Consider the following 12370-nt stretch of genomic DNA (forward strand, 5'->3'; position numbering starts at 1 on the left):
CACTCGGTACGTAGAACCCACTCAGTACGTAGAACCCTCTCGGAGGAACCCACTCAGTACAGAACATAAAGATGGGCTGTGTTTGTGTGTCTGTGTGTGTGTGTGGGGGGGGGGTGGGCGTGAAAGCTTGAATGTATCTATCTCTAAGTACCTAAGTACCCCCTCCCCCTCTCTCCCTCCCCTGTCTCTCTCTCTCCCTCCCCTGTCTCTCCTCCCTCTCTCTCTCTCTCTCTCTCCCTCCCCTGTCTCTCCTCCCTCTCTCTCTCTCCCTCCCCTGTCTCTCCTCCCTCTCTCTCTCCCTCCCCTGTCTCTCCTCCCTCTCTCTCTCCCCCTCCCAGCAGGTGGTCTTGCTTTCTCCAGTGATATGAATCTCCGAAAATTACAACTGCTCCACCAACAAGTTCACACACACACCTCTCTCTCTCTTTCTTTCTTATTTCTCTCCCTCTCTCTGGTAATCTCAGACTGTGTCACACGCCCCTCTCTCACTCTTCAGTCAGCCAGTCAGCTTCCCAACGAGGACAAAGACTGATTTATACACACACACACACACACACACACACACACACACACACCCCACCCTGGGAGAGAGCTGTGTACACACAGACATGCTCGTGTGTGTACATGAAGGAATGCGCACACTTACTTCATGGGAAGATTCATTCATAAACACAATTTGAATACACGTGAAACAAAACACTCACTTGTACATACACACGTTCATACTGAAAATACAATACGTCATGAAGAGAACAGATAGCATTTATACACCGAGACGAGGGACAACTATCGGATCATCTCCAGGTCGCTACGGAGATCGGGAACAAAATACCAGTGAATCGTTTTTAAAAGTGTTTTAGAAAATGTCACAAAAGTGTGTGGATGATGGCGGGTTCAAGCAGCCTTACCTGGCCGTGTCTGATTGGACTCTGGGGCTCGTGAGGCAGCACACCTGTTGAACGTTGAGTAGTCAGTGGATATCCAGCCATCACCACACACACAGAGATCTCCTGGATGGCAACGTCACCAGCTCATGTAGCATGATCAAACTTTACATTAAACAGGTTTTTGAACATGTGGTCGATTAGGTTTTAGCTTAGAAGGGTAAAGCGCTTTTGGATGAACGCTATGTAAATGCAGTCCATAGCATTAGCAACAAGGAACCTGGGGTCAAATCCTTTCCAAGGAACGGAGCCTCCTTAAATCGGAACATCTCAACACATCTCAAGTTCACCACAGCAGTATAGACCAACGCTAAATTAAGCACTCCATCAAGAGCTTCTGAAACATGTCAAATAATCATGTCAGAATTTTCATCTGAATCTGCATTATAGCTTCAATATCAACCATATGTGTGTAAGTGAAACCAAATATTTGTCTTAAATGTTGCCGTTTATAGAATTAAAGATTACCATCATCGCTATGCACTTCATAGTTCACAGCTTATAGATGTATTATTGTATTTGTTTGAGAATTTAGGGGCCTTATGTCGCTTTTCCACCGCACATGTAGCTCGACTCGACACGACTCGACTCGAGACGGTAGCAGCACGGGTCCTTTTCCACCGCAAATAGTACCTCCTGGACGTGGGCGGGGTCGGCTGCGGGAAAGGGCTGTGACGTATTTTTGTACGCGACGCAAACAACACCTACGCAACCCACACATGGACAGAACCCATATATTCGTGTTCGTATTATTAGCTGGCATGTTGCAGAAGTTGAAGAAGTGGAATATGTTGGCTGCGACGCTGCTATGGCTGTTACCAGCATGGTTGCCATGTCGCTCTCGTGACTTCGTCACACTCTCTGGCCAATCAGTGGCCGGCCGTCTGCCGACGTCACCTTTTAGCATGGGCTCAGCTCGCTTGGAACATAGAGCGAGGCGGTACTAGAAAAAGCAGCCACTTCAGGTACCAGATACCATGTTTTCGCGGTGGAAACGCAAAAAATGCGAGCTGAGTCGAGTCGAGTCGTGTCGAGCTGGTACCATGCAGTGGAAAAGCGGCATTAGATGCTTTCAATCAACGTTCCAGTCGCTCAACTACCTAGGGAGGCCGGTTATTTTAATTCATAAAAAAAAAACACAAAATACAAAAGAAGGCTAAAATGGAAGCTTGGGGGCCCCCTTGTGTTTTGGGGGGCCAATGCAACAGCATAGTCTGCATATAGCAATAAATGGCCACTCCCACACACACACACACAGAAGTGTGTCCCTAAAGAACACAGAAGCAGTGTTCTTTAGGTACTAGGTGAGAGATGGTTAGTCTAGGTGTTAGGGTTAGTTTACGTAAAATATGATTAGGTTGTTATGAATTATGTGTGAGTGTGTCCGTCGCACCAATAGGGGTCAGTGTAGGACAGAGAGAGTGTAGGACAGAGAGAGAGAGAGAGTGTGTGTGTGTGTGTGTGTGTGTGTGTATGAGCAATAGCCCTGTCACTTCTTGTGTATCTGTTTAGTGTAACTCGTATTTACAGGAGGATCCTGTAACATTTTGCAACGGTTCAGACTACAGAGCAGATTGAGCAATAAATACAGAATTTGGAGGGGCTTTCTGGGTGTACACTGTGTGTGTGTGTGTGTGTGTGCTGTAGCTCAGTAGGTAGAGCAAGGCAGTAACACTATAGGGTTGGGGGTGCTATTCCCTGGTAGCTCAGTATAGAGCCAGGCACCGTTGCAGGTCCTATGTCCTTCTGATTCAGGGGATTTAATTCACCTGTGTGACGGAAATCAGAGTGTGACGGGGAGGCGGAACAGTTTCTGACCGATAATGACTTTTCTTTTTAAAGTAGATCGCAAGCGGGGATAAGGGGTTCGATTCCTTAATGAAGCTAGCTTTTTTCTTTCATATTGGACTGGATGTTTGTATGCCATTTTGCGTAACTTGTAGTTTATGATGAAGAAATGTTACTGGGGTTAAGGTTAGGGTAACGCTAAGGGTAAGACACAAACGGCTACGCGCACACATGCAAACCCATAGCGAGTGACGTAGGACGTAAAGTCCCGCCCAGGTCGAAGTGGCGTCGATTTAGAGAGTCCCGTAGAGGGGGGGGGGGGGGGTCAAGGTGAGGGTAGAGGGGGGGGGGGGTCAAGGTGAGGGTAGAGGGGGGGGGGGGGTCAAGGTGAGGGTAGAGGGGGGGGGGGGGGTCAAGGTGAGGGTAGAGGGGGGGGGGTCAAGGTGAGGGTAGAGGGGGGGGGGGGTCAAGGTGAGGGTAGAGGGGGGGGGTCAAGGTGAGGGTAGGGGGGGGGTCAAGGTGAGGGTAGAGGGGGGGGTCAAGGTGAGGGTAGAGGGGGGGGTCAAGGTGAGGGTAGAGGGGGGGGTCAAGGTGAGGGTAGGGGGGGGTCAAGGTGAGGGTAGAGGGGGGGGTCAAGGTGAGGGTAGAGGGGGGGTCAAGGTGAGGGTAGAGGTCGAGGGTAGGGTAGATGTGTATAGGTTATCTCATTATGGTCAGTATTAAACATCACATAATGCACAACATGCAGAAAAAGCCACACAACCAGGTAGAATTTGTTATATACGATTTTATATAAACACCATGAGTATACATTTTATAAAATCGTTTGCACATTGAAATATTTTGGGAAGCGTTTTGTCCAATGTCCGAACCCATTTTGATCAAAGCGTATATCGTGAATCCAGCGCAGCCATCTGTCCCTAACTCTGTCCCTAACACTGAACCCCGACGCCTTGAAGGACAAGGAACCCTCCCACCGTGGGGAGGAAGGAACCCTCGATGGAACACGCTAGGTGCATCCAAACGTGCAACAGATGGTGAGAAGGTCACGTTGCGCGAGTGTGGAGGAGATGAATCCACAGGCCAAAGTCACGTTGTGTGAGTGTGGAGTAGATGAATCCACAGGCCAAGGTCACGTTGTGTGAGTGTGAAGGAGATGAATCCACAGGCCAGCGATGAGTGGCGGTTGTTGATCACTGAAATGTGGACAGAGGAAAACAGCATATTGTTCAGTTGACTGTCTAGGTAGTGTCACGTTATCAAAAGGTTATTACACCTGTAGTCAATGAACACGATGTCCATGTCATCTTCAGCAGTGGGCTACTGACCTAAGGGACTCCAGCTGGTCAGAGATACAGGTTTGATGCAGCTCAGGTCCGTCTGTCCCAGACTGGACACAGCATTTCAACTGCACCTTACAAAGACGGATGACATGAATACAAAAGGATACAACGATTCAGTTATCTGGCAGACCGTCTGAGCCAAAGAGACTTGGTGAATTCAGAAGTGCGTCATGCCATGTAGTCTGAGAACTCAGGGGTGGAACCCAGCACCATTTGATGGAGAGCCAAACACCCCATCCTACCCCGTTTAGAGTTCCATCAGCAACAGACTCACCTTCCAGATGCATGGCTCCTTCAGCTCTCTCCTCAGTGGATATCCCCTTGGAGTCGGGTGTCACTCGCCCCACCCTGACGTCCTTCACCAGGCAGGTCCTCCATCACCTCCCTATGCCCCGCCTTCCTGTTTGGGGACAAACGGGGCCGTTTGGCCTCAATGTCTGGGCACATTCAAAGTGGTAGTTTGATGGTCTGACATCAGTGGTAGTTTGCTATAATGTCTGGTAGTAAACTGTTGTTTCCCAGTACAAGTCATGTTCAGTTCATGCAAACATACCAGTACTACTTGTTGGCAGGCAGACTCATGGTTCTCCAGGTGCACGGCTCCTCCATCAGCTCTCCTCAGGCAAGGACTCCTGGTCTGTGTAAACAGTGGTGGTAGTTGAGCAATTGGGGGGGGGGGGGGGGGGGGGGTATTCTTGTGACGCCCGGTTTAAACCAAAGCCCTGGCTGGAGTGTTAATGAGGGCATTGAATATGATTTGTTTTATTCTTTCCAACTTGCATAGAAACTAAAGCAAATGCAAAGCAGCGATAGTTTGTAATCTTTTAAGTCAGAACACTGAAATATTCTAGTTGATGAAAATGCTGTTCAGTTCCATAAATAATTGAATCCCTTAGTTCTGATGGTCACATGACTGAACACAATGATGACCCACAGCTGTCCTTGACCTTCCAGAGACCTCTGCAGTCGCATCGTCGCGATCGTACATCCGAGCGGATCCTGGTGGGTCAGCGATACAATCAGGATATGAAAAAAAAAAAACATGCTCACACCTCAGTAGACAGTTTTTCTTCATTTTAAAAGGGGACATTATACCACCAGGTGTGAGTGTGCTAAGCCTTACAAGCCGTTTCCAAAATCTGACACATATTACATCACTACTGGGCGTGTACACCTAGATCTGTGCTGGATAGATGAGCAACGTTTACTTCGGTCCACTGGGTAGGCTGGTAGAATGATCTGTACAGCACAGATCTAGGTGGACACGCCCACTAGTGATGTCATATGGGGCAGATTTTCAAAACCGCTTGTTAGGCTAATCACACTCACACCTGGTGGTATAATACGTCCCCTTTACAGAATGACAACTTTCAGAACTCATGTGAGAAATCAGACGCTGCAGCCTCACATGGAGAGCAAAATTGTGAGTGAATAAATCCTGTTCACTCACAGCTCCATTAACCCAGGGACTTTTTTCTCAAAATCATTCTGATCAAAACGATGGCTGAAGAGACCGATGTAGGGCTGGTGGAGTGGCTAGTCTAGCAGCCTACTCCTTCACATTGAGGTGGCAGTGTAAGGTATAATCACCTCAGGGTCGGCTGTCCTTGCCCCCCCACGAGGGACGTCCTTCACCAGCGGGTCCTCAGCACGGCTCCATCACCACCCCTCACAGAGTCCTGGTCTGGAGCAAACAGCAGGGAATTTGCCTCATGTCCACCATGTTCAGTTCATGCAAACCAGTGCAAACCAGTACCACCTGTTGGCAGGTAGATTCATGGTCGTCCTCCAGATGCAGTTCCTCCATCAGCCAAGGGCATCGGGTCTGTAACAAACAGGGGTGGTAGTTGAGCAGTGGGTGGGATTATTCTCTGGACGCCTCTTTTAAACCATTCTGAACCAAAGTACTGGCTTTTGGTGTAAAATGTAGAGGAATAGAAGACACTGCAAGTTAAAAAAATAAATAAGAACCATGCACACACTTGAAAATGTGTTATGCAGGAGAATGGTAGAACATTCTGTGAATTCAACAGCACACATTTGCAATTTGACTGTTAACATTATTCAAACAGTCTTCTGCCGCAGCTGAAACTCAATATTTAAAAACGATAAAACTTGCAGAATTCTTGTACCAGTAGCGTAGACTCTAGCCTTCACATTGAGGGGTTAGAGTCTCAATAAAACTTCACTGATGGCTCCATTAAGCCAAGGACGGTTTTCTCTAGATCTGCCATATTAGATGACGGCTGAAGTAACCGATTTTAGAACAGAAACCGTTCAGTAGCAGTGAGAGTGATAATCAATCTAGAGACTGGCTGCATTCACCCCGACATCATTCTTAAGGCAGGGCCTCCGTCCACCATGGCGCCGTCGGCTCTCGTCCACCATGGCTCCGTCGGCTCTCCTCCATCAGTCCTCCTCCTCCACCAACGCGTCCTGACCTAACATCAAACGGCAGTAGTTGGGTCCAAAATCAGCCATATTAGATGACGGCTGAAGTAACCGATTTTAGAACAGAAACCGTTCAGTAGCAGTGAGTGATAATCAAACTAGAGACTGGCTGCATTCACCCCGACATCATTCTTAAGGCAGGACCTCCACCACGTCTCCTCCGTCGGCTCTCGTCCACCATGGCTCCGTCGGCACTCGTCCACCACGGCTCCTCCGTCGGCTCTCGTCCACCATGGCTCCCCCGTCGGCTCTCGTCCACCATGGCTCCATCGGCTCTCGTCCACCATGGCTCCGTCGGCTCTCCTCCATCAGCCCTCCTCCTCCACCAACGCGTCCTGACCTAACATCAAACGGCAGTAGTTGGGTCCAAAATCTGGTAACTAAGCCGGGGAGGTCAAACCTGCACACCCTTGCATTTGTAAAGGGGAAAAAATATCTAACTTCCTCAAGTTTACTCGTTGAGAAATGTATAAACTACTACTGTCAGAATGAAAATCTGAGAAAGATAATAAAAAATAGTCAACCTCTGCAATTAGTTTCAGAGAGGCTTGGTGATGGTTACCCTGGTCCACCCTGCTGCCCCATTACTGGTCCAGGTAGTGGGGTTACCCTCTGGTACTGAACCATCATAATCAAGCACATGAACATCCAATATGCATCCTTTTAACACAAAAATCAACATTGATCGAAAGCCACTTACACCGATAGAGCCTGGTTCAACAGCTCGGCCACATCGCCTCCCACCGACCACGCTGCAGAGATCACTGAGAAGATCATAATGTTATAAAAGATGGGTAAATACTGTGGGAATCAATGTGAGAAATCAGACGCTGCAGCCTCACATGGAGAGCAAAATTGTGAGTGAATAAATCCTGTTCACTCACAGCTCCATTAACCCAGCGACTTTTTTCTCAAAATCATTCTGATCAAAACGATGGCTGAAGAGACCGATGTAGGGCTGGTGGAGTGGCTAGTCTAGCAGCCTACTCCTTCACATTGAGGTGGCAGTGTAAGGTATAATCACCTCAGGGTCGGCTGTCCTTGCCCCCCCACGAGGGACGTCCTTCACCAGCAGGTCCTCAGCACGGCTCCATCACCCAGTCCTGGTCTGGGGCAAACAGCAGGGAATTTGCCTCATGCCCACCATGTTCAGTTCATGCAAACCAGTGCAAACCAGTACCACCTGTTGGCAGGTAGATTCATGGTCGTCCTCCAGATGCAGTTCCTCCATCAGCCAAGGGCATCGGGTCTGTAACAAACAGGGGTGGGATTATTCTCTGGACGCCTCTTTTAAACCATTCTGAACCAAAGTACTGGCTTTTGGTGTAAAATGTAGAGGGATAGAAGACACTGCAAGTTAAAAAAATAAATAACCATGCACACACTTGAAAATGTGTTATGCAGGAGAATGGTAGAACATTCTGTGAATTCAACAGCACACATTTGCAATTTGACTGTTAACATTATTCAAACAGTCTTCTGCCTCAGCTGAAACTCAATATTTAAAACAAACGATAAAACTTGTAGAATTCTTGTACCAGTAGCGTAGACTCTAGCCTTCACATTTAGGGGTTAGAGTCTCAATAAAACTTCACTGATGGCACCATTAAGCCAAGGACGGTTTTCTCTAAATCTGCCATATTAGATGACGGCTGAAGTAACCGATTTTAGAACAGAAACCGTTCAGTAGCAGTGAGAGTGATAATCAATCTAGAGACTGGCTGCATTCACCCCGACATCATTCTTAAGGCAGGACCTCCACCACGGCTCCCCCGTCGGCTCTCGTCCACCATGGCTCCTTCGGCTCTCGACCACCATGGCTCCATCGGATCTCCTCCATCAGCCCTCCTCTTCAACCAACGCGTCCTGACCTAACAAACGGCAGTAGTTGGGTCCAAAATCAGCCATATTAGATGACGGCTGAAGTAACCGATTTTAGAACAGAAACCGTTCACTAGCAGTGAGTGATAATCAATTTAGAGATTGGCTGCATTCACCCCGACATCATTCTTAAGACAGGACCTCCACCACGGCTCCTCCATCGGCTCTCGTCCACCATGGCTCCTCCGTCGGCTCTCGTCCACCATGGCTCCTCCGTCGGCTCTCGTCCACCATGGCTCCGTCGGCTCTCGTCCACCATGGCTCCATCGGCTCTCGTCCACCATGGCTCCGTCGGCTCTCGTCCATCAGCCCTCCTCCTCCACCAACGCGTCCTGACCTAACATCAAACGGCAGTAGTTGGGTCCAAAATCTGGTAACAAAGCCGGGGAGGTCAAACCTGCACACCCTTGCATTTGTAAAGGGGGAAAAATATCTAACTTCAAGTTTACAAGTTGACTCGTTGAGAAATGTATAAACTACTACTGTCAGAATGAAAATCTGAGAAAGATAATAAAAAATAATCAGCCTCAACAATTAGTTTCAGAGCGGCTTGGAGATGGTACCCTGGTCCACCCTGCTGCCCCATTACTGGTCCAGGTAGTGGGGTTACCCTCTGGTCCCCAGCCTCAGGGCCAACCAGCTGTGTTGTACAATATTTAACTAAACCTTGGGAGACAACGTGCCATTTCTAAACTGCTGTAAATTAGCTTTATTAATCAACTACATTTACATTTAGCAGATGCTTTTAACCAAAGCGATGAGTACATTTTTCAGAAAGAGAAGCAATAAACTAGACACAGGTTGGACGTCTTCAGGAAGCGGACTCCCAAACACTAAATCAAGGTACTGAACCATCATAATCAAGCACATTAACATCCAATATTCATCCTTTTAACGCAAAAATCAACATTGATCGAAAGCCACTTACACCGATAGAGCCTGGTTCAACAGCTCGGCCACATCGCCTCCCACCGACCACGCTGCAGAGATCACTGAGAAGATCATAATGTTATAAAAGATTGGTAAATACTGTGGGAATCAATGTGAAAGCTTCAATATCAAACACTCACATGTGCGGTTGGATTGACATCTTCTGCATCATACAGGATCAGGACTGCAAGGCCTGGAGTTTCCCCCCATCTGTTAGCACAACATTCATCCATTTAAAAACACCACGACGCGCTTTACATCACTGCCTCACCAATAATAAACTGAACATCAATATAAGAGTTCTTGGTCACCACGTATCTTAGTTGCCTTGTGCTTAGTTAGATTTATTCAAAAGTCAAAGGTTCATGGTAGCATTTGCGCAACAATTAACTTTACTTTTCTAAACAGCTATACCATTTGATAATACGTGAATAAGCACACTTACATTTAACCCTTCCTTTTGTTTCTGAAGTCTAGCAGAAACTATATTGAGCAGATCACAGCCCAGATATTTAGAACACTAGCAATATCAATAGTAATTTAGATAGTAAAATGATACTTAGCCACATTCAGCTGCTGGGTTGTTGAAGAACTAAAAAGCCGTAGTATGTAAATGCCGTCGTCTCCATCTTTTACGCGACCCGATAAATGTATGCGCAGAAAATCGAGAGTTGATTATAGAGCGCAGTTATCAAAGTAGTTTGCGGTATTTTGTGGGATAATTAAAAATATATATATTTTAAGAGTGCCCTTCCTAATTTCCTAAGGATTTACCAATAATCGCAGATGGTTACCTATAGAAATGGGGCACTGCCAGATTACCTTAATTGGGTACGCTCATTAGTTATGAGGTTTACGCAAATGCCAATATTGATCGTACTGCCAGACGCCATAATAAGGTGTGGATGACATAACGCAATTGCCAATCCTGATCGTACTGCCAGACGCCATAATAAGGTGTGGATGACGTAACGCAATTGCCAATCCTATTCGTACTGCCAGTTATCCTCCACCACACAGTACTGCAGCATTAGAGCTTCACAGACTGCACAAAACTAACTACCAACCTCTACAGAAACCCCAAGCCCCGTCATACTGGAATCGTAACGTTCCAGTACGAACCATCCCTAAGTAACGTAACCAGCACCTCACCTTGAGCTGAACGACGATGAAGATCTTGTGGTCGTCTCATTGCAAAATACAGCCAACAGACTTACCTTGAGTCGATCTGGTAGTTTGTTGCTGTTGGTTTATGTACAAAACATTTTGACTAAACATTTCAGTTACCCCATTTAACTAATTATCTACCAATTAACAATGCTTGCCAGTGTACAAAAAAAGCTAACTAATGTCTTTTGGCTACTTCCTCGCTTCACATCGCATGAGCATTGTCATATTGATCCGGGTGTGGTCTGAGTGGCCAGAGATGCATGTTAGGATACTGTGCTGTCTGAAGTCTACTGTTCTGTAGACGTGCCCCCCTCCGGAGAAACAGTGTTCAAAAGGGCTGTTGCATCAGTTACATGACCTGGAACATCCGTCAAGACTGTGACAGGGACTCCCCAAGGAGAGATGCCATGGGTAGGATGCGAGGGCTCTTTCTCAGCGACTAGAATACACCACAGCGCCTACGGGAGGGAACCATTGCACACATTTCAATATTCCTCTTCATAGATCTTGAAGCCCCAGCGAGGATTTATTTTCCTCCTCAGCTGAAGAAGAGCTTGGTTACAGCATGAAGAGAACCCTAGTTGGGATGTTACCAAGATGGTTTCTGATTCAAAGGGGGACCCAACTTCCAGGTCCAGCTAGCATCGACAAATGCATTGCAATTCAGCCCAAGAAAAACTTGCATCCCAGCACAGGAGTCCAGAAGATACAATCCACAGGGCCTGCCAGCCAACTATCATGTCGGGGCTAGAAAGGGCAGCCACGTCGCCGTCTTTCAAGCTTGAAGGACCATTTCCTAAAATGTTGTGATGTATAATAAGTGCGTATCCCCATGTCATCATGCTCACACATGGTACATGAACAACCAGGCCAGGTAGAACCCTGACTACATGAAGAACCAGGCCAGGCAGAACCCTGACCACATGAACAACCAGGCCAGGCAGAACCCTGACCGCATGAACAACCAGGCCAGGCAGAACCCTGACCGCATGAACAACCAGGCCAGGCAGAACCCTGACCGCATGAACAACCAGGCCAGGCAGAACCCTGACCGCATGAACAACCAGGCCAGGCAGAACCCTGACCGCATGAACAACCAGGCCAGGCAGAACCCTGACCGCATGAACAACCAGGCCAGGCAGAACCCTGACCGCATGAACAACCAGGCCAGGCAGAACCCTGACCGCATGAACAACCAGGCCAGGCAGAACCCTGACCGCATGAACAACCAGGCCAGGCAAAACCCTGACCGCATGAACAACCAGGCAAGGTAGAACCCTCGCCATGCCCACCTGAAGAGCCACAGGCAGTCCAGTTGTTTTCCTTCAGACTCAAACTCTTCCGCTTTGATGAGCCTGAGAACAGGGACGGGATTTGATGGAAGTGGTGAGAAGGTAATCTGATTAGGTCACCCCAGTGGTGGGATGGTAGGTATCGGACATCCCAGTAGCTGGTAGGTTTCAGACATCCCAGTAGCTGGTAGGTTTCAGACATCCCAGTAGCTGGTAGGTTTCAGACATCCCAGTAGCTGGTAGGTTTCAGACATCCCAGTAGCTGGTAGGTTTCAGACATCCCAGTAGCTGGTAGGTTTCAGACATCCCAGTAGCTGGTAGGTTTCAGACATCCCAGTAGCTGGTAGGTTTCAGACATCCCAGTAGCTGGTAGGTTTCAGACATCCCAGTAGCTGGTAGGTATCAGACATCCCAGTAGCTGGTAGGTATCAGACATCCCAGTAGCTGGTAGGTTTCAGACATCCCAGTAGCTGGTAGGTTTCAGACATCCCAGTAGTTGGTAGGTTTCAGACGTCCCAGTAGTTGGTAGGTTTCAGACGTCCCAGTAGTTGGTAGGTTTCAGACGTCCCAG

General features: G+C 47.8%; 1 long non-coding RNA gene across 2 annotated transcripts; it reads right to left on the reverse strand.

The window, feature by feature from the left end:
- Nucleotides 1-3538: 3538 nt before the first annotated feature.
- LOC132457444 (uncharacterized) lies at nt 3539-5916 on the reverse strand. 2 transcript variants are annotated; one of them, XR_009525640.1, is made up of 6 exons: nt 5666-5916; nt 5023-5074; nt 4629-4712; nt 4350-4475; nt 4061-4146; nt 3539-3928 (listed from the first exon to the last, which is right to left on the reverse strand). It is a non-coding gene; the product is annotated as an uncharacterized LOC132457444 (long non-coding RNA). The 2 variants fall into 2 exon arrangements; XR_009525639.1 differs by having other exon boundaries at nt 4061-4140; nt 5666-5915.
- Nucleotides 5917-12370: the final 6454 nt, after the last annotated feature.

This window comes from Gadus macrocephalus, chromosome 5 (assembly GCF_031168955.1).
Source record: "Gadus macrocephalus chromosome 5, ASM3116895v1".
NCBI lineage: Eukaryota > Metazoa > Chordata > Actinopteri > Gadiformes > Gadidae > Gadus > Gadus macrocephalus.